Source organism: Nyctibius grandis, chromosome 21, assembly GCF_013368605.1.
Source record: "Nyctibius grandis isolate bNycGra1 chromosome 21, bNycGra1.pri, whole genome shotgun sequence".
In the NCBI taxonomy this organism is placed as follows: Eukaryota; Metazoa; Chordata; class Aves; order Nyctibiiformes; family Nyctibiidae; genus Nyctibius; species Nyctibius grandis.
Window position 1 is genome coordinate 7,777,969 of NC_090678.1, and position 18,458 is coordinate 7,796,426.

General features: G+C 41.2%; 1 protein-coding gene across 3 annotated transcripts in view; it reads left to right on the forward strand.

The window, feature by feature from the left end:
• The window catches only part of DNM3 (dynamin 3), a 183,257-nt gene that overhangs the window by 126,436 nt on the left and 38,363 nt on the right, over positions 1–18,458 (forward strand). The window lies entirely within an intron of this gene.

Here is an 18,458-nt window from a genome sequence, read left to right on the forward strand (position 1 = left end):
TAAACTGCTCACTAGTATTCCAGTAGCTGCTCTGGTTGAGTCAGAAAAAAACGATCGTATCATCTGGGAAAACACAGTGTCTGCAGATATCTCAAGAAATGGTAGCCTTTTCATTGTATTTTTCTGTGGTAATTTTGAAATATTCATAATGAAATATTTTAAGATCAATTTGTGCATCAAACCTCAATGTTAAAAAAACAACCCACAAACCAGATCTTCCAAAGTGTTTTTCATTGGATCTGTGTAGTAAAAGCGTTGAGCAATTTGGGGTTTCCTGAGCTTCATTGTTTCTATTAGTGTCTCCTAAGGTGAAGATGTGCTTTGAAGCGTTTATTCCCTCAAGCTCTGTATTACAGAACTGGCAGAAGCATTCCACGCAATCATGTGTATTTATTTTACTGATTCATTGCATGGGGTTTTTTTTGTGTATGAAACACACACTAAACCTTTCCAAAGGCAGTTTTACTCAGCTAATCATCATGTGAAGCAAATTGAACAGGATACAGTAAAAAAAGCCTCTATTAATTTAACAGAAAAGACTGAAAGGTGGGAAACGGAATATGCCCAACTACCATTTCGTATTTTTTGGACTTTGTTATTTTGATATTTAATGTCGAGTGGAGGTTTGAGGGGGTGTGTCCAGAGAGAAGGCTACCTTTAGAAAAAATACCTGTCATTAAAGCTTTTGAAAGTTTCTCTAATGTATGGTTCCCCTTTTCTTCAGTAAGTCTGCTGGTCCGCTAGATTCCTTCAGTGGAAGATCTGTTCTGAGAAATGATGCTTTGATTTTGATGGAATTTGTTGTTCTTCCTGCTTGTTTTCCATGGGAAGGCCACGTTCCTTGAGTCCAGGGTCTTGTGCCATCTTTTGTCATCTTCATCTTTCTCTTCCTCATATTTCCCTTCTACTTGTGATACCTGCATGAATTCCAGTATAATTCTGTCTGCATCTCCAGCTGCTGTTTGTGCACACAAACAACCCTCAGCTTCCTCTCTTCGTACCAAGTTTCAAGACTACCATAAATAGATAAATCAGAGAATCCTTGAACTTCTGGATTCTCCAGTTATTGTAGGAATAAACAGTGATGATGATGATTTTTTTAAAAATAGGTCAAATATAAATTTAGCAGGAGACTTACCAGGTATCTGAGACACTACCCTTTTTTAAAAAAAAATTTTTTGATGACTCTTCAGTATGTTGCCTGTCCCAGTAGACCAGTTCTTACCTAAGACCATCAGAAGTCATTTTACAATGATTAGTTTTGAGAGGTTACCTAACTAATTACTAGGATCAAAATAGTGTATTGTTTTGTTTTCTTACTCAGGTTTTAATGATGTCAAAACAGCATGTTGTTGCCTCTGGTTTAATCTTGCATTCTATGACATGTTTATCATATTCATATATCTGGTACTTTATCTTTAAACAAGCCCAGACTAATTGGATTTCTAAACTTCTCCTCTGTCTCTCCCTTCCCCCTAAAGATATTTTGTATTCAAAAGATGTTTGTGAAGAAATTTTTTTTTTTTGTTTAAAGTTGGTCTGTCAAAGGAGCCTTAGACACAAGATGAGAGACTTCCTTGAAAGGCAAAAGTAGAAGGGAGTCAAAATTCAGTTCTCCTTTGAGCTGGAATTGTCTTTACAGTACAGAAAGAGTGAATAGTATTGTTCCAGACTCCTGTAGCTTGAAGTTCACCCAGTAGTATATCAAGCTGTTCAGGAAAGATGCTTGATGCTACTCTAGTCTTGCAAAGCACTTTGTTCCTACAGGACAAGAGGTCCAAATGTGAACTGCAAGTCTGCTGTTAAGGTTTTGAATTATGCAAAGCAAAAGCTCCAAGGTCCAGGCTACCTTAGGAGCTCCAATGGAACTTAAATAAAAATTAGCAGTGTTTCATTAAAATCCTGTGCATACTCCTCAGTTTCACCCCTTCCTCTGACAATATAAAATAGTTTTAGAGACACTCTCCCCCCCAAGTCTTTTATTCTCCTTCGAAGATTTAGAGACTGTGTTTTTGCGTAAGAGAGACTGCCAGGAAATGGCAGCAACTGGCGTTTACTTCGGTGCTTCCCCTGGCTTTGCGATCCCGGAGTTAAAAAGGCAAAGAGGTACCTTAGCCCCTTCCCAGGCTGATCTTCTCGCGCTTTTTTCATGTGCGAGTCACAGCTGGTAACTTTGAGTATCCAAAGCTTTGGCACCAGAAGCTGAAAAATTGCTGCTTAGAAATGAAAAATAGATTAATGGTGCTGTAAACCTGGAGCATTGCAGTGGTGAAGCTGGCCTGCTTTCTGTAACTGCCAGAGCTGCGTGCGCAGCCTGGAATTTGAAAGCTAAGCTGTGTGCTTTCATTAACAGTTCTGCTGCTCGCGTACGAGGACGCTGATGTAAAACCCAACGCAGTTGCCCCTAGTTGGGTTCCTTCTGCAGTGGCAGGAAAAGTAGGAATTTGTCACTGAGTTAGAGAGATTTGTTCTGAATTCTCACCAGGGGCAAATCTCTCAAATAAGAATATTGATTTTTCTGTTGTTTTTTTTAGTAGTGCTACATAAAATTGTGTGATTACAGTGGTAATGGGGCTCAGTACTTACTGCCACTAATATGAAGTCTCTATTACTAATTTAAACCTGTAAGCTAAGTCTAAGGTTGTTGATTTTTAATTTTTCTTTTTGCCTAAACAAATTTCCTTAATATATTAAAAATTAAAGGCCAGATATCCCCTCCATTTCTCCATTTCCTTGCGTCATTTTGCCAGCCTTCCCTGGCTCTCTGCACGTGGGGATGCACGCTCATGTTCATATATTCACTCTCTTGTTAGCTATCTTTAATCACCCCTCAGTGTTGCTCTATGAGCCCCCGAATTCTTTTGCAGTTTGCCAAGTCACCTCTTTCCCCCAGGAGATTTGCTTTTGTCAGGACGTGGGCTTTGACAGCCACCCGGATAGCAACGAATCAGTGTTTTTATTTTTCCAACCCATATGCAAGTCAGCTTGCTTGATATAAATCACCCTGTGGCCAATTCACTTTGAAACGGGATATCCATTTACCAGCTGACTTTACTGCTTGGTTTCTGGACTGATGCATCCAAAAACCTTCTTTTTGAAAAAAATGACTACAACTTTGTGACTAACCTTTCCAGACTGTATTTCTCAACTGTAGGCTGGTGTTTATTTTGGCTGACTTCCCACTGTATAATATACACTGTTCATGCCAGCTCATGGCAAAACTCACAATTAAAAAAAAAAATAATAGCACAGATGTTTGTCGTAAGTTACTCTGCACACTTTACCTTGCTAGCACCGTCCGTTCCTTTTCCCCTCACCCCTAATGCCATCTCCTTATTTTTATTACTAATTTGAAAGTTCAATATTTGCTTTTTAAAAAGCATTGGGTCATGAAACTTTCCGTTCATTGGCATGTCGTAGGGAGTGGCTGTCGTGTAAGGGTAAGCAGACATGTTCAGTGGGTTGCTTTGCGTACTGGAAGTTCAGTATTACCAACGCACAAAAACCCCCCTGGCTTTCATCCCATCCCTAGATCATTTCAGGCCTCATTTTCTTCTCCCTTGTGTTAGTGTCCACTGACTTCCCAGGAGCTGCTCCTGATTTACTCTGAAGGAAGCAAAAGTGGAATCAGAATGTTTGTGTCGAGAGGAAATTTTGAAAAACAGCGTGAATTTACAACTTTGCCAAACGTTTAAAACCCTTTGCAAATGTGTGCTCCCCTGGAAGCTGTCTAAAAGGATCCAGTGAATGTTCTTTAAGTCAGTTCCTCATTTGGTTTGAGCTGTTTCCAGAACTGTACGAGTTACACTGAATGCATGTAAAATAAATGTATCTAATATTTCTTTTTTTTTTTTCCCCCTCTTTCCTCCTTGCTGCATCCTGTAAAGGGGAACAACAGAGTAAGTTGTCTGTCCTTTTACAAAATCCTTTCGTATCCTGTCTCAAGGGTTTTGTCAGGAAAATTGGTTTCTCTTTTGGTTCACACAACTATTGCCTGCATACTCTTAACAGCAAGCTCCTGTTAAAAATGGGGGTGCAAAAGTGTCTTCTAGAAAACTACTAATGGCTCTTTGTTCTAATTTTGGGGAAGGAGATGTGTTAAGTGTTGCTGAACGTTGTTTTTTAAGGCAGTTCAGTAAGAATGATACTATAAACCAGTATTGGGACCAAAGATTATGAAGGTATAGTAATAAAGACCTTCTGAGGAAAGGTTACTACAGTCTGATGAAACTCATTACAGCTGGATTTTTTGACCATACATCAAAGCTCATATTAATGGGCAGTTATAAAAACCCAGCACTAAAGTCTTAAATAACAGATTTGCTGGCGTTGTTGGCGAAGCTGAACTAGATCAGTGTACTGGCTTTGAAGGTGCCTTAAAATGGATGGAGGAGGGTGGGGTCAACATTTGACTTGGCTTCTAGACCCTTGATGTGTTCCAGCTGGACAGCAGCAGAAGGGTGTGGGGTGTGGAGAGGGAGAACTGAAATATGCATGGTAGGGTTTTTTTTTTTTGAAAGTAAGCAGCTCATAAAAAGGCAGTTTTGCTGATGTTGATCTGATAAACTAATAATCAAGCAGTTCCCAGGGTTAGTACGTTTTTATGCCATTTTTACTGAGCTTAAGAATGGAAATTGCACACCTCACACTTTGGAATATGATACAGAGAGTTTGTCATACCACGGAAAGAAGTTGTACAGCTTTTGTGCTTTTTTTTTTTCCACCTTCCTGTTTCGGTGTATTAACCCTTAGGAAGATGTATCTGGAGCATCCAAAGATACTTCATAGCAAATGTTGAAAGTAGCCCCTGAAATATTGCCTGTAGCATCTCATTGTGAGCTTTGAAGCATTTCTGGGGTATTTGGGAAAGACCCAGGAGGGTTTAAAATATACTGAAGGTTGGGGAATTTTGTCTGCTTTTAATTTTTGTATTTTTAACCAGTTTTTGACCACTTCTGTCTCCATAGTAGCTGGGCTCAGAAGCACCAAAAATCTTCTGTTTTGTTGGCCTGCCTGAGGAAAGGGGCTCTTAGTGTTGGGTGGGAAGGGGTTAAGAGAAGTGGTGTATTGATGGCATGGAGAGAGGGACTTTACATAGCAGGTGGTGTGAAATGTAAATGTTAACTGTGTACACTGAAATGTCAAGGTAATGTTTATAATGTTTCTTTACGATATGCTGACTTAAGGCTTTGCTGCTGCAGTGGATGCTGATCTGATCTCCAGAGGAGAGAGGTTAGACTATAGGTGCTCTGTCAAGGGAAATGGGTATAGACGGGGCACCAAAGAGCTCTTGGGGCTGGCAGAAACAGAGTCTGGAGGTCAGGAGTTGCATGGACCAGCTCTGTTCTCCAGAGACCCGAGCTGTGGGGCACCCCAGGGAGGTCAAGACCAGTAACATCTGACGTAGAGTTAGTTACTAGCATAAGGCAGGATACACGTAAGCAAGTATAGGAGAAACCTGTGAGATGTGAAGATTGGTGGAGCTGTTAGCTCTCCTTTTGCTCTGAGCAAAGGGCAGTTCTTGCTGTAGGTTCAGAAACATTCTCCCTCTGGCCTGAGCTGTCAGCCAGAAGGTAACTCCAAAAGATATCTCCAGAAAACCATCCTCATCTTTCTCTTGGACCCAATTTCTTGTAAGAAGTCTTGTATCCTCATCTGTGTCCCCATTCCTTCTCTTTCACACAGGTCATTCATGCTGGATTCTGGAGGTTACGTTATCCCAATTAGACAGGATGAACCTGCAGCTGCCTGCAGGGGCTCAAACCCCACAAGCACCTTGAGATTTCTGCACCTGGTGGCCTAGAAAATGAAATGTGTAAACCTGAGAGGTGACAAGAGAGATTTTAAGAAGGGGTCAAGGGAAGACAGGAATGGCAGATTGAGGAGGATGATGATTTCTCAAAGCTTCTTATGCAGCTTTATGCTGCAAAGCTGCATAAATCCTTCCTTACTGTCCTGGTACAGATTTAGTGGGTAGCTAGCAGAGCTATAACACTCCTACCAATGCTGCCCGGTGTGGCATTCATACTGTGGATCGTGTCGTATATACACGTGTAAAGATCCTGTACCCACCCACCCATTCAGATTGTGGCTGCTTTTGTACCTCTGCCTTTAGCTTTGCACTCTTAGATTTACAAAAGTAAAAATAAACATTGGAGTAATGAGTTCCTAAGAAAAAGGAGGGGAAGGGAAGTGAAGAGGGTTTATAATCATCAGTGGACTACTAATCATTTTTATTTTTACTTTTTATTGTTGCACAATCATTAACATAAGTGAGATTTCTCACATGGTTAAAGATAAATATATCTTCAAAAGCTTTGTTGGATAAAATCTGTAAAAGGGTCGTGTTGAATGAGGTAATGGAGACCTACCTCATTCAACAAGCACATGTTGGCAAGCCCCATCCTACTACAATATTAAAACTGAACTCCCCTCGGCAGCCTTGTGCAGAGGCAGGAAGAGCAGAGCATTGCGCACGGTTGTGCAGAGCATTGTAGCTTCAGTCCGGGTGCTGAAGGCACAGGAGCTGTGCATCTTCATCAGCTTCATTTGAAAAACCAAAAAAAATCCCCCCAAAACAGCCCTCCAGAGCTTGCTGTTTGAAAAGAACAACAGCAAAACCTATAACATTCTCATGAAGTCAATTTTCATTATGCTTCTAACATTGTTAGGTTAAAAGATTAGGTAAATGCTGTGGCCTTGTGAAATTTTGATTCCAAATCCTCAGGCACTTGAACAGTAAAACAGAAAAAAAAAAAACAACCACCACCAACAAAAAAAACCCCAGAAAACCAAAGTGACATATTTAATATAAAGAATTCACCTTTCCTTTTGTCATCCGTAAGCCCTGAGTTAGCCAGTCATTTCTGCTTAATTTGAAGGATCAAACACTATAATGCTGAGATCAGACTCGAGAAAATCCAGCTTGGAAAATCACAAACCCGATTAAATTTGTTTTTGTGGATAAAGTGACTACAAAGTTCTCCTCATTATTTTGCATTACTGTGCTTGCTGATACCCTTTACAAAACATGTAGAACCGAAGTATATAAATCCTATATTGGCATCTCAGTTAGTGGAGTTGTCACAGTGCAGATAATACTGCGTGTGTGAACATTCACTGAATATAAAGTCAGTTAGTGTAATTTAGTTTTAATTTTCTCTTGGGAAAAACAGAATTCCCTTTGAAAGGAGAAGGAAAATACTCTCCCTGCCAGGTCAGTTTGCATGTTATTCCTTAAAATACTTCTTGGTGACATATTAATTGCTTAGATTCAAGTCTTTTTTTTTTTTTTTTGGAGGTGGGGGCTAGTTTTACTAACCCCAGATTCCAGATCAGCTACTTCATTGAGAAGACCAGATGTCCTACTGTCTCTTGAGACAGTCCTGGAAAATGGGAACTTAGTGAAGTCAGGATGCTCCTTCTACCTACCTATATAACAACAGGGCTCTCAGTTTGCCTATCTCCTGCTTGGCTATTGACATGTAAATGCAGATATAATGCCAGAAGCCATATGTGTCTTTGCATTGTAATAAGGCTCTGATGCTTTCTTTTTCAAATTCTGCCATGTTTCTGAAGGGTCTTCAATCACCTCCCAGATATAAACTGTGACTCAGCCAGTTACTGGCTGTGGTGATGCTCCACGAGTGCCACAGCCAGATTCAAACTGAAAGTAAGTGGTTCTGCCCTGGGCTTGCTAAAGTCTGTGTTCGAGTTAAGTTCCTAAACTAGAAAAAGTAAAGAATTGTTTGGGTTTGTTGCATAGTAGTAAGTTGAAAAGCAAACTGTGCTGATACGTCAGAGGGGAAAACGGTGTAGACAGAAGTGTAAACTGTGCATTTACTGGTTTTACTACTTTTTTTTTTAAACTACTATATTTTAGAAAAGGAAGACATTGAATTATAGGAAAAGACGACTCCACTCCAGTTATGACTAAAATTGGCTTCAGGCCAACTAGGTTTAAAAATAACTTTTAAATGAAGAAGTGTTAATTTTTTTTTTTTTTAAGTGGAAAAATGCCATAATTTTATAGACAGTGTTTCAGTCATTGCTTTGAACAGATGAATTGAATTTTACAATGAAGTCACGGTGTAAAGGAGCAGACCAAGCGAGTGAGTGTGCACGCGCACACATGCTGGGTCAAAAGCAGTCCAAAATACAGGGAGGAAAGGAAATGGCAGGCTGTTTTTCAGTCCCTTTCTTGCTGCCTCACTGTTTCAAGGATGTGAAAACACGTTTCAGATAAAAACTGTCTTTTTGTTCTCCTAAATATTTTCTAGTTCAAACAAAAAACTAGATGCAACCTTGTTCTCCCAATGTTCCCTGAGAAACAGAGCAGCCCTGGTTTATATTCTTGTAAGAGTGAAATAATTGCTGGCATGAGAGAGTTAAAAATGTACGGGGGGGGGGGGGGGGGGGCGGGGGGGGGAAGAGATTCATAGTATTGCATCAGTTGCACTGACTGTAACAAGATGCAGGCTAACGGACTGAATGATTTCAAAACCAGTCCCGGCGAAGCTGGTAACTGCCTATCAGGGGTCGGGGGTTCAATAGCTGTCACAGGGTTTTACATTTCTGCTATTAAATGGGACTGCTGACATTAAACAAACTCCAGGAAATTTAGCAATGAGCAAATATTTTTTATTTCTGTAATGTGTTCATGGTGGGCTCTTTACTGTGCTTTTGGCAAGGCATCTGCGTATTGAAAATATTTGAAAATTCTTCATTCTTTTATGGCGCAGCTAATTTTTGCACCACTTCCACTCTGATGAAGGATTTCATAGAAGCTCTACAGAAAGGTGAAAACTGTCTGGTTGTGAAGTTTCAGATCACGGAGCGTGAGTGTCAGCCCTATTCTGGACATATAGTGAGATTTGCCCTGGGGAGGGCAGTGAAGGTGGCCAACCTCTAAGGATGCTTTCCCAGCCCTGATCAGTGAGCACTAAGAGTTGGCTGGTGGAGAGGAAGGTATTTCTGGACTGTGCTGCACCAACCTCTGCCACAAAGGTCCTTTGCACTCCAGGCTGATACCTGCAGCTGGAGTCCTGGTGTCTCCGGGTCTCCAAATAGCTGTAGTTAGGAAGGTCTGACTGCCCCTTTAGTGCAACAGTATGGAGTCACCCACTAGGGGACTGAACAGAAGGGGAAACACACAAGTATCACAAGGCTTTGGGACAATCCTAAAATATCTTCCTTGTCTTCCAAGTCAGTAATTGCACAGAAACCTACTCCCGAGTAGTGAATTGGGAGTAAATAAAAATTTGAAAGATTTTTTTTCTGCCAGAAATGTCACTGGGCTCACCCTTCCATAGCATTTACAGTGTAACAGGAAATGTAGTCATTGGACATGAGGGTGGAGGGCAGCTGGTGAATGGCCAGATACTTCTTTTTTCTCATTTACAAGGGAAAACAAGATGATCAGGAGAAACTGAATGCTATTTTCCCTGACTCTGTTTTGGACAAAAACTAAGATATGCAATGTCTAGTCTGATACATAGTTCATCCTGGATTTCTTTAACCTTTCCTACCTATTTTTTTTGTGGAGATGATAGGTTTATAATTACTTTCCATATGCCGAATCAGACTCAAGTCCCATGTTCTGTGTGTAAAATCCTCCATTCTGGAGCTGCATTCTCCACTCCTGTAGCTCTCCTTCCATGATGTCATGTGTTCCTGTTCTGTGGTCACTCCTCAGCTCCTGTCCCACCTGTTTCCCAGATCCATTGTGGCCTTTGATTGACTGATGTCTTCCGTGTCCTTCTCTGTTTGTTGTATTGTATGACACTTGATATATCGAGTGTGCTGATTTTGGAGAACTGGGACTTCCCACTAGGAAGAGCTGGCTATGGACATTTTGTGGCGGTTGATCAGTGTGATTCTTTGGTGACTTTCATACCCTTGTTCCTAAAACTTCTGTTCCTGCAGTTCAGAAACAAGTGGTCTTACTCAGTTTCCTTCACATTCTTTCTCTTCTAAACTCAACCTCTGCTTTTCCTCTTTTATAATCAACTCAAAGAGAGAATTATACATCATTGAATGTGCTACTAAGTTCAAGTAACGTATGTTAAATTATTTGCGTAGGTATAAGCTCTGTGGTGGGTAGATACAGTTACCATGAGCTGTTATGCAAGGTGTCGGGCCCATATCAGACCCTTTAAATCGCAGATATTCAAACTTTCCCCTCACATTTGTTGCACGGTATTATCTTGACCTGTTCAGCAGTTGGGGTTTCTATACTGGGTGGCATCATACCTAAGGGCATTTAGGGAAATCAAGTAAAGAAACTAACCCAAAGCACAGAAGATAAAGTCCATGAGAAATTAGTTTTATGCTGTGTAATTTGTTGTTCAGTTGTAGTTTGGTGGTTTAAAGCTCTGCTTGGTTTGCACACCTAGATATTTTCCAGTGGAAGCCGGAACCTCCATAGAATGAATAGAAGCCTTTCCAGTCACAGGCCAGTTGTCTCTAGCTGTGATCTGCAGACATTGTGTGGAAGTAGTCTGTAGTTGCTCAGGACCACTGTCTGGAAACAACTGCTGTACCATAATTCTAAATTATAGTTATTAAAGGTTATCTGGCTGATTCCAGATAGCAAATTCTCAGAGATTGTCCTTAGCTCTGCTGTGAGGGCAGTGAACAAAATGGCAGAGACTGCCCTTCTATCCACTTTTACAGCTGCATAGAGTCAGGCATCCTCCAATAGCTCAACCTCTCTTTCACATCACCTGTGATCTGAGATGTGGCTGCGAACACTCGAGAGGTGAAGTTTTCATGCCAGCTCTGTGCACCAAGGAGCTCTACGGGCATAGTTCCTTGCTGTTCCTCAGCTGAGCGCTTCGATGTAGGTAATGGTCTGACTCTATGAACAATGACACCAGCAGGCAGCCTCAAATGTGCTGGTGTCTAGAGCTGTGGGATTATACGTGAACCAGAGTTGGTATATTTATATGTGGGCCAATGTATGTCTCTGTATGTACGTACAAGTAACCAACGTCCTATGCAAAGGTAAATTCTTACCCTCATTTGTAGGACTTTTTTACTTCTTGAGCAATGGCTTCTGGTTAAGGTCTCGCTGCTGATTAAAATGTTAAAGCTAAGGCTAACAGTGAGAACAAAATACAGCATCATCTGCAGTCCTTAACACCGTGTTGCCCTTGGTATGGTGAAAATCAAGGCTTTTGCTTTAAGGAATCTTGTCCTTCACTTGTCTTCGATAGTTTGAAAACATCAACTCTCTGTCTGTGCTCTTTGTTATATACTGCTCTGCAGGGAATGCCTCTTAACCTGATGAGTGAATGCATGTGCTCAGAAATGGTTTAATTGCAACCAGTCTAGGTCACGGAGAGGCTGGAAGATGGGCAAGGTGAAGTCAATGGCATCAATGTCCAGAGAGTTAGAATTGTGTTGTCCTTAGCGTTGTATGTTTTCAGGGGACTGTTGTTTTTTTCCATGCTTTCTGTAGTCTGATTAGTGTTCTTCTAAAATAAAGTTCTCCTTTCCTAGAACCAGTCCTGGCATTGTCTGATTGGGACTGTGATTTCTGCCCCATGTCGTATTTCTTTTATTTAGTTCCATCTTATTTGTACAGTTTCTTTTGTAAGCCACAGCATGATGCCTTTCCAGCAGCTGTTTTTAATATTGTGAATAGATACTATTTGTCTAGAAGCTGCAGTTGTGGAACAGGATCCCATTTTACAAACTTAGAGTAAAAACATGGTTCCTTGCAGTCAAAGACTGACATGAGAGAATCGATGGATAATTACGGAACAGTGTCCTCTCTGGGTTTTTTGTTAAAGGTTTGTCACTAGCCATTGAGTGCCTCTGGAAACAGAACGTATTGAGGCAAACTACCTGTTTGTCACTGGTCTGACTAGCCGAGGAACATGGGATTTAGGATTATTTTGTTACTAATGAATTCTGTAAAAAAGGAGCATGATTTCTTTCACAGGAGTTCTCTCTTCACGCCTGAGAAGGCAGTATTATGAGTGGTCTGGAGCAAGTTTGGCAAGATGTCTTCCTCTTTCGTTCTTTAAAAATACCTCACTCCAACACCTTTTGAGTACGCAGTGATTTCTTTCTGCCTGTCTTTTAAGAATAAGTGGTGATTAATCCTCCTGGTCTGCTTATTTACCAGACTCTCTTCAATTCATCCCTAAAATTTGACACTAGTTCATTTGAGTGTCCCTCCTTACCTGGCAGAAGCATCTCAGCTTAAAGTATGATTGGAAATTTGCTCAAGTGGTTTTGTTGGGTCAGTTGTTCAAGTGATTCAAAATCAGTAATCCTTGTGAACTAGCCTAGATGTAAGCATACATGTGAAGTTCTCCATCCTTTTGTTGGTTTAATGAAGGAGGAAAAGAAAAACTTTGGAAAACGTACGTGTCTGTGTGTGTGTCCGTGTTTGTGGGCGGGTGGGTTTACTTTAGTGTGTACAAGTATCAACCTTTTCCCATGAAAATTCAGATCTTTTCTGATGGGATCCCACTGGGGCATTGCATGTATTTCTAGAGATCTGTGTCTAGAATAATCTGAGATTATTCCTTCTGAGTCTGGATCTCTTGACTGTAGACTACTTTGCTCTCCCTTTGTAGATGGTGAGTCCTTGGAAGCAGAAGCTCAGCTGTCCTGAGTGCTGTGTTCTTAGGTAATTGTCTATGGGCAACTTGACAGTAAAGCAAGGGAACTAAAATTTACAATGGAGTACTTAAATACACATATTTTCTCTGGTAAGGCTCAGGAATGTTGCCATTCCATGACAGATAAAAGGATGCAGCGCTTCTCAGTGTGACCTGTTCCTCTTTTGTGCGTTGCTGGGTTTTCAGGCAAAGTCATTCCTGCCTGTGCTCTTTCTAGTTGAATTTTCCATTTTGGATGTTGGAATGGTTTACTTGGCCTACAAGATGCTCCTGTTTTAAAGCAGTTACTTATATCTTACTTGCAGCTGCATTTTTTTCTGTGTGAAGCTCTTGCTTCTTCAGTATTGGTGGCCTTTAGGCTGCTCTTTCATAGCTTTTTGTAAAATAATTTCATCACATATAGAAGAGCAGTAAGCTATCTACCAGAGTTTACAGATAGTCACAAATACCTGAAAGATTGTCACAAATACCCCGTTCCTTCCAAATTCAACCGCCAACTGACAATGGAAAATTACAGTTCAAATATCAGTGATGCCACCTCTTTTGTTGCTGAGCATTTTGGTAAAAACACTGTTTTACTATGGTAACTCCACAGTCCCTTGGGAATGACTCTTCAATGCTTCCAACCATCAATTTTTTTCTTGACAAGTTTCTGGCTATGTCCTGGAAAATTTCTGGAGTCTGCTATGGATCTCCAGCAGCTGAAAATACGAGGAGCAGCATAAACTAAAACACGTTATGTTCAGTATGAAAAGGAATAACTTTGGGCAGGGGAGGTTTCCAGTGCAAATTAAAATGTCCACATTCACACTTAACAAGCTAAAAAACTCATTAGAGAGCAAGGTAAAATTACTAAGAAGTTGCTACCAAGTTTCCACTCTGTCCTCCTGGACATCTGCAAAAACTAAGCGGCTTTGCTACAGAATGTACGCTCTGCTTGACACAGAATGCTTTTGTTGATATTCCTACCTGGAATCTCTAACAGTAGAGTTTTTTAGTAAGTCCAAATTCAGGCGTCACGGTGTTCAGGTCTGGTCATTTGTTTGGAAACCACTGTAATTTTTCTTATTTTTATGAACTTACTTTACTGAGTTTAAAGTCTCTTTGCTGGAAGATATGCTTAAAAACACGCAACATGCTTCCAAAATGTTGTGCTAATTAAAAAAAAAAAAAAAAAAAAAGAAAAAAGAAAAAGAAAATGAAAGAAAAAAACCCCTCATAGCCAAAGAAGTTATACATTGCAAGTTCTATCTACTTCTTTGGACAGAGTACTATTTCTTGCACAGCCTGCTGTGTGTCTGATAGCACATTCCAGAGAGGCTGTGCGTGCAGCGAGCTTTTCATTCAGTTTCTTTGGGCGCAGGATATTTGAATCCGTAGCATTTAGTTGTAAAGGATGCAGAATGTATTGAAACCCAGTCATGTATATATCTTGAGAGTACGACTGCATGTAGTCAACAGAGAAGCACTCTCCGATGCTGTAACAAAAAGCATTCTTTACACATTTCTTCCCAGTTTGCATTAGATATGTCATACAAGAGCTAGAATATGAGACAGACTTTGCAAGCAGCCACAGCAATTCTGACTGGTTTTTGGGTTTCCCGAAGAGAACTGTGCTCAGTGGTTGTTCTGCTGCCAAAGGTTTTATCTTGTGGACTGAGTACCGTAACGGAACAGACAGCACCATCTTCATGTGTTTTTAGACATGTTATTTACTGGGGTTTCCCTGAAGAAAGCTTAGGGATTCTTTCCTTATGAGTCACTAACCAAGTGATTGTTTTTATATAAACTTTCCTTCAGCTGGTTAGAGTTGGAACACAGTGTCTTCTGCTCCTTCTGGGGTCTGACTTTTCTCTTAATTTCTTTTAATAGTTGTTCCTGCAGCCAGCAGGATGGTTTGAACCTTGTGGCCTTCCCCTGCACCCTCTCTGAGTTCCATAGTCTTGAAAATCGCTGGTCTAGCCAGCAGAAGTGCTGGTGGCCATCGCTGTTTGTGTGTAATTCCACTTTTCAGCTTTCTACCTTGTGGTGCTTCTTCAACTCGGCACCTTACTTGCGGCTTAGGGAGAATGTGCTGTTGACATTAGCCAAACTGGAGTTTGCATTTTATGTGCTGAAATTAAAACAAGAACTTGATATTTTGACTTCAGCGGCATAAAGGTTAAAAGCTGTAAAGGGCTGTGTTTCCATAATGGAAATCACTAAAGCTGGAGAGACACATGCCTTCTCTTACATACCCCTGAATCCTTTCCCACCCTCTTTCGGTGGCTGCAGCGGAGTCTTCTTTTGCCAGTGGAGTGGTGCAGAGTCACTTTTAATTACCTCCTTCCACTGCTTTTGATTTCAAGCCCAAGTGATGGCGCCAGGGGCTGAACCACAGGGAGATCTCCAGGCAAGTCCTGCTTATGTCAGGCAGCCTTGCCAGGCAGATGCTGTACAGCCTGCTGCACTTCCTTGAGGTGTTTTTTTATTACATTTTAATTTTTTTAGCCTGAGACAGGAGCTATGTTAAAATCTAGTAACTCTGTAATGTGCTCGTACACATGAAATTCTAGGTTATGGTCACCACCTTCTCTTCTGCTGCCTGACCTCACTTCAGATATTTATACTCTGTGTGTATGTGTATGTAATTTACATGTATGTTTGACTTCACAGGTAACATATCCTGTATACACAGATTTGTTAAAATGCATGGCATTCTTTTAAGCCAAGAAGTATGCAGAGTTCTTCGAGTCTTTTTCATAACCCAGGATTGGATTTCTTTATTTTTACAGGAACAGGAATGGTTTAGCTGGAATGAAAATGTTCATTCCACTGCATCATTAGCTACAGGCAATCTTCAGTTGAAGCCTAGCCCATTTTTCATGCTAAATCTCTAATAGTTTGACTGTTAATCAACATGTAGGATGAATTTCTGGGGCTGAGAGAGCTTGTCTGCATGCCTGTAATTTAAGCTGAACTCTTTTTTTTTTTTTTTTCTTATGAAAGGAAGGTAGCCAGAAAATAAATTATATTTTAAAGAGTTCACCTCCCTCTCACCCCCTTCTACCATTCCCCTTCTGATAAATAACCCAAAAGTTTTCACTAAATGGACATGGAGATTTAGCTGGAGTAGCAGATCCTTAAATGTGTCATTTGATCCTCCAGCAACTCTAAAGCAACCTTCTGTTAGATGAGACTAGTCATGGACACGGTGATTATCTCAGGTGTGATACTTAGTACCGAGAGTCCAGTCCAACTTGCTTTTATCAATTTAAATCTTAATATTAAGGTCTCAGATAAAGTTTTTCCTTTCCTTCTACATTACATGGAAGCTGTAACCAGCAGCCCACGTGATAACGGGAGCATCAAGATCTTTAGTCAGCTGTTTACCTGCCTTTTCAGCTGCCTGCTCTTCTTACGCAAGGGTCATGCCCCCTTACCAAGCTGGATGAAGGTTTCTGGAAGGGTGACAGAAGGTGACGAGTCAAGCCATGGGACCAGCTCACTGTACTGACAGTGACAGTTTCTGTTTGCTCCTCCTGCCGTTCAGATCAGTCTTCATGGCCGGGCCCCTCTCCTCCATACATACAAGCCTGTAGAAGATGAAGATTCAGAGGACTGATCCTCCAGTTTGGAGACAGGAATGGGAAAATCATGCTTGGAAGGGCAGGAGTTGTTTCCTTACATCGCTTCTCTACTCTAGTCTGACGAGGCTCCCTAAATTGCTGTGCACAGACCTGTGGAACATGCAGCACTTCTCCAGCCCCCACTGAAGAAAGCGGTCAAACAACAGTCTCCGTGCCTGGTGGCTTCTTAAGAAAAGTCTTTTCCAAAGGCCACATTCCTCTTTTCCCAGACCCAGGAAGCAGCAGAAGCAGCTTTGGGTCGATCAGTGTGTGCATGGAAGTTTTTGGAGACCACTAACCGAATATCTTCACTCTTTCCTCCCAGATATACTCCCCAGCTTAATGGGAGAGCTGATATAGAGCCCTTTGCAGCTTGGAGGCAGGGGACTATGGTTTGGAACATGAACAAGGACCTTGTGGGGGAGGAAGGAAGAGAGCCATATAGTTAATATAAGATGCAGAGCTATTCAATTTAACTGTCTAGGGCTCTCAAAGACTGCAGTGCTCTACACTGCGGAGGCTGAAAAGCAGTTTCAATGCTATTGCGATAAAATCCTCTTGTTCAGGCCGTGCAGTTTCATTTGACTCTTAAGGAAATAGTGCAGCAACCCTGGAACCAAGGGAAGTGTAAAGCGTTATCTTTCACCAGAAGGCACACAGCCTCCTCCGACAGTGATCCAGACCAGATCGCACCAGTACAAAATGGTGTTCCCTCTATTGGGCCTGCATTGCTCATAACAGAGACCACCAACGTATTTGGTCTTTTCATGGCCAAATTGTACCGGTGTCTCAGAATTACCCAATGCTTAGTTAGAGGTGCTTGGGCTTTCTTTTCCTTTGTTGTTGCTAGCTGATGAGCTCCCTGTCCGGCACAGCAGCTGTCATTAGTCTGTCAGCATATCACTATTATTTTATCCTGTTTCTGTTTTTCCAAGCCTTGAAGTTATCCGTGTCTTCCAGGACACTGTTCAATCCCCCATTGTGTTGGCACTGCCTCACAATTTTGTGTTATGGGCAGAAACAAATTTAACTGGCAAGTTCACGCTATTTTATTTCACTAAGACCGATCCATTGGACACTTTGATAGTGAAATCCTTCAAGGCTGCTAGTTCTTCTTGCCCTGTTATCATTTATTTATCTGTTAGACAGTTTTTTTTTACTGTACCATTCTTTCATTAATACTCATCTTTATAAACTTAATTGCCAGTCTCCTAAGGGTATCGCTTTGCTGAACCAAAGATCTGTCAAGTTTCCCTTAGTCAGAAAATCAGTTAACTTATTGAGTCTGGCATGCTCTGCCATCCTACTTTCTTTTTATTTTTTTCTTTTATTTAAAGTCTTTCTTTGAAACGTGTTCAAAAGCCTTGTATACAGTCATGGCTTGACTAACAAGCCCGTACTTGCATTGCTTTTCTTCCCATTTTGTTGAGCACGGGCGCTGCGTTTGCCATTCCGCAGACCCAGGTACCGTGATGATACCTTCACGTCGATGATACTTTTAGGAGATTCTGCACAATGTCTCTTTCTTTTTTGAGGATAGTGATTTATTCCCTCACTGCTTGGTGGTTAGGAAAGAATGATAACATACAGTAAGTTTTGTTTCACCTGAGACAGTTGGTACAAGAGTGCAATAACTTTTGTCTGTGAAAGCTTGGTAGCCAAAATACTTTGCTCTAAGGAACCCAACGGAAATCATCTTGTCAAAGAGCAAGCTTCAGGGCCGATGACTCAGGTTTTCCCCGCTCTGGTCTGGATGACAAGAAACTGCCCATGACAGCCATGAGGAGCTGAAAGCAGTAATTCACGCTCCTGCGACACAGCATTTTCGCCTTTGATGTTATCAGTAAATTGCACCCTGAAAAACAGCCTGTGATTCCAGACCACAGTCTCTCCTCCATGCCTCCTCTGCGCTTGCCTGTCCACTGACTGGTTTTCCTTTTCAAGGCTTTTCATTTTTATACTGGTTCAGTTCCCATTCTTCTTCCAACGCTTCCAAACATACAGTTGTGTTCCTCCAGATTAGTTGATCTGTTAATGCGTGTTTCGCATAAGCCTTCACTTTCTCCAGCCGTGGTTGTTCATGGTTCCTGTGAACTATGGTTCACATCACCGTAGATTTTCTTGCCAATAACCATTGCCCCCGCGCACGCATGCGGTATCTGTGTGTGGGTGTAAAGAAGTGCATGCATTTGTAGGCATCTGAATTTAAATTGTG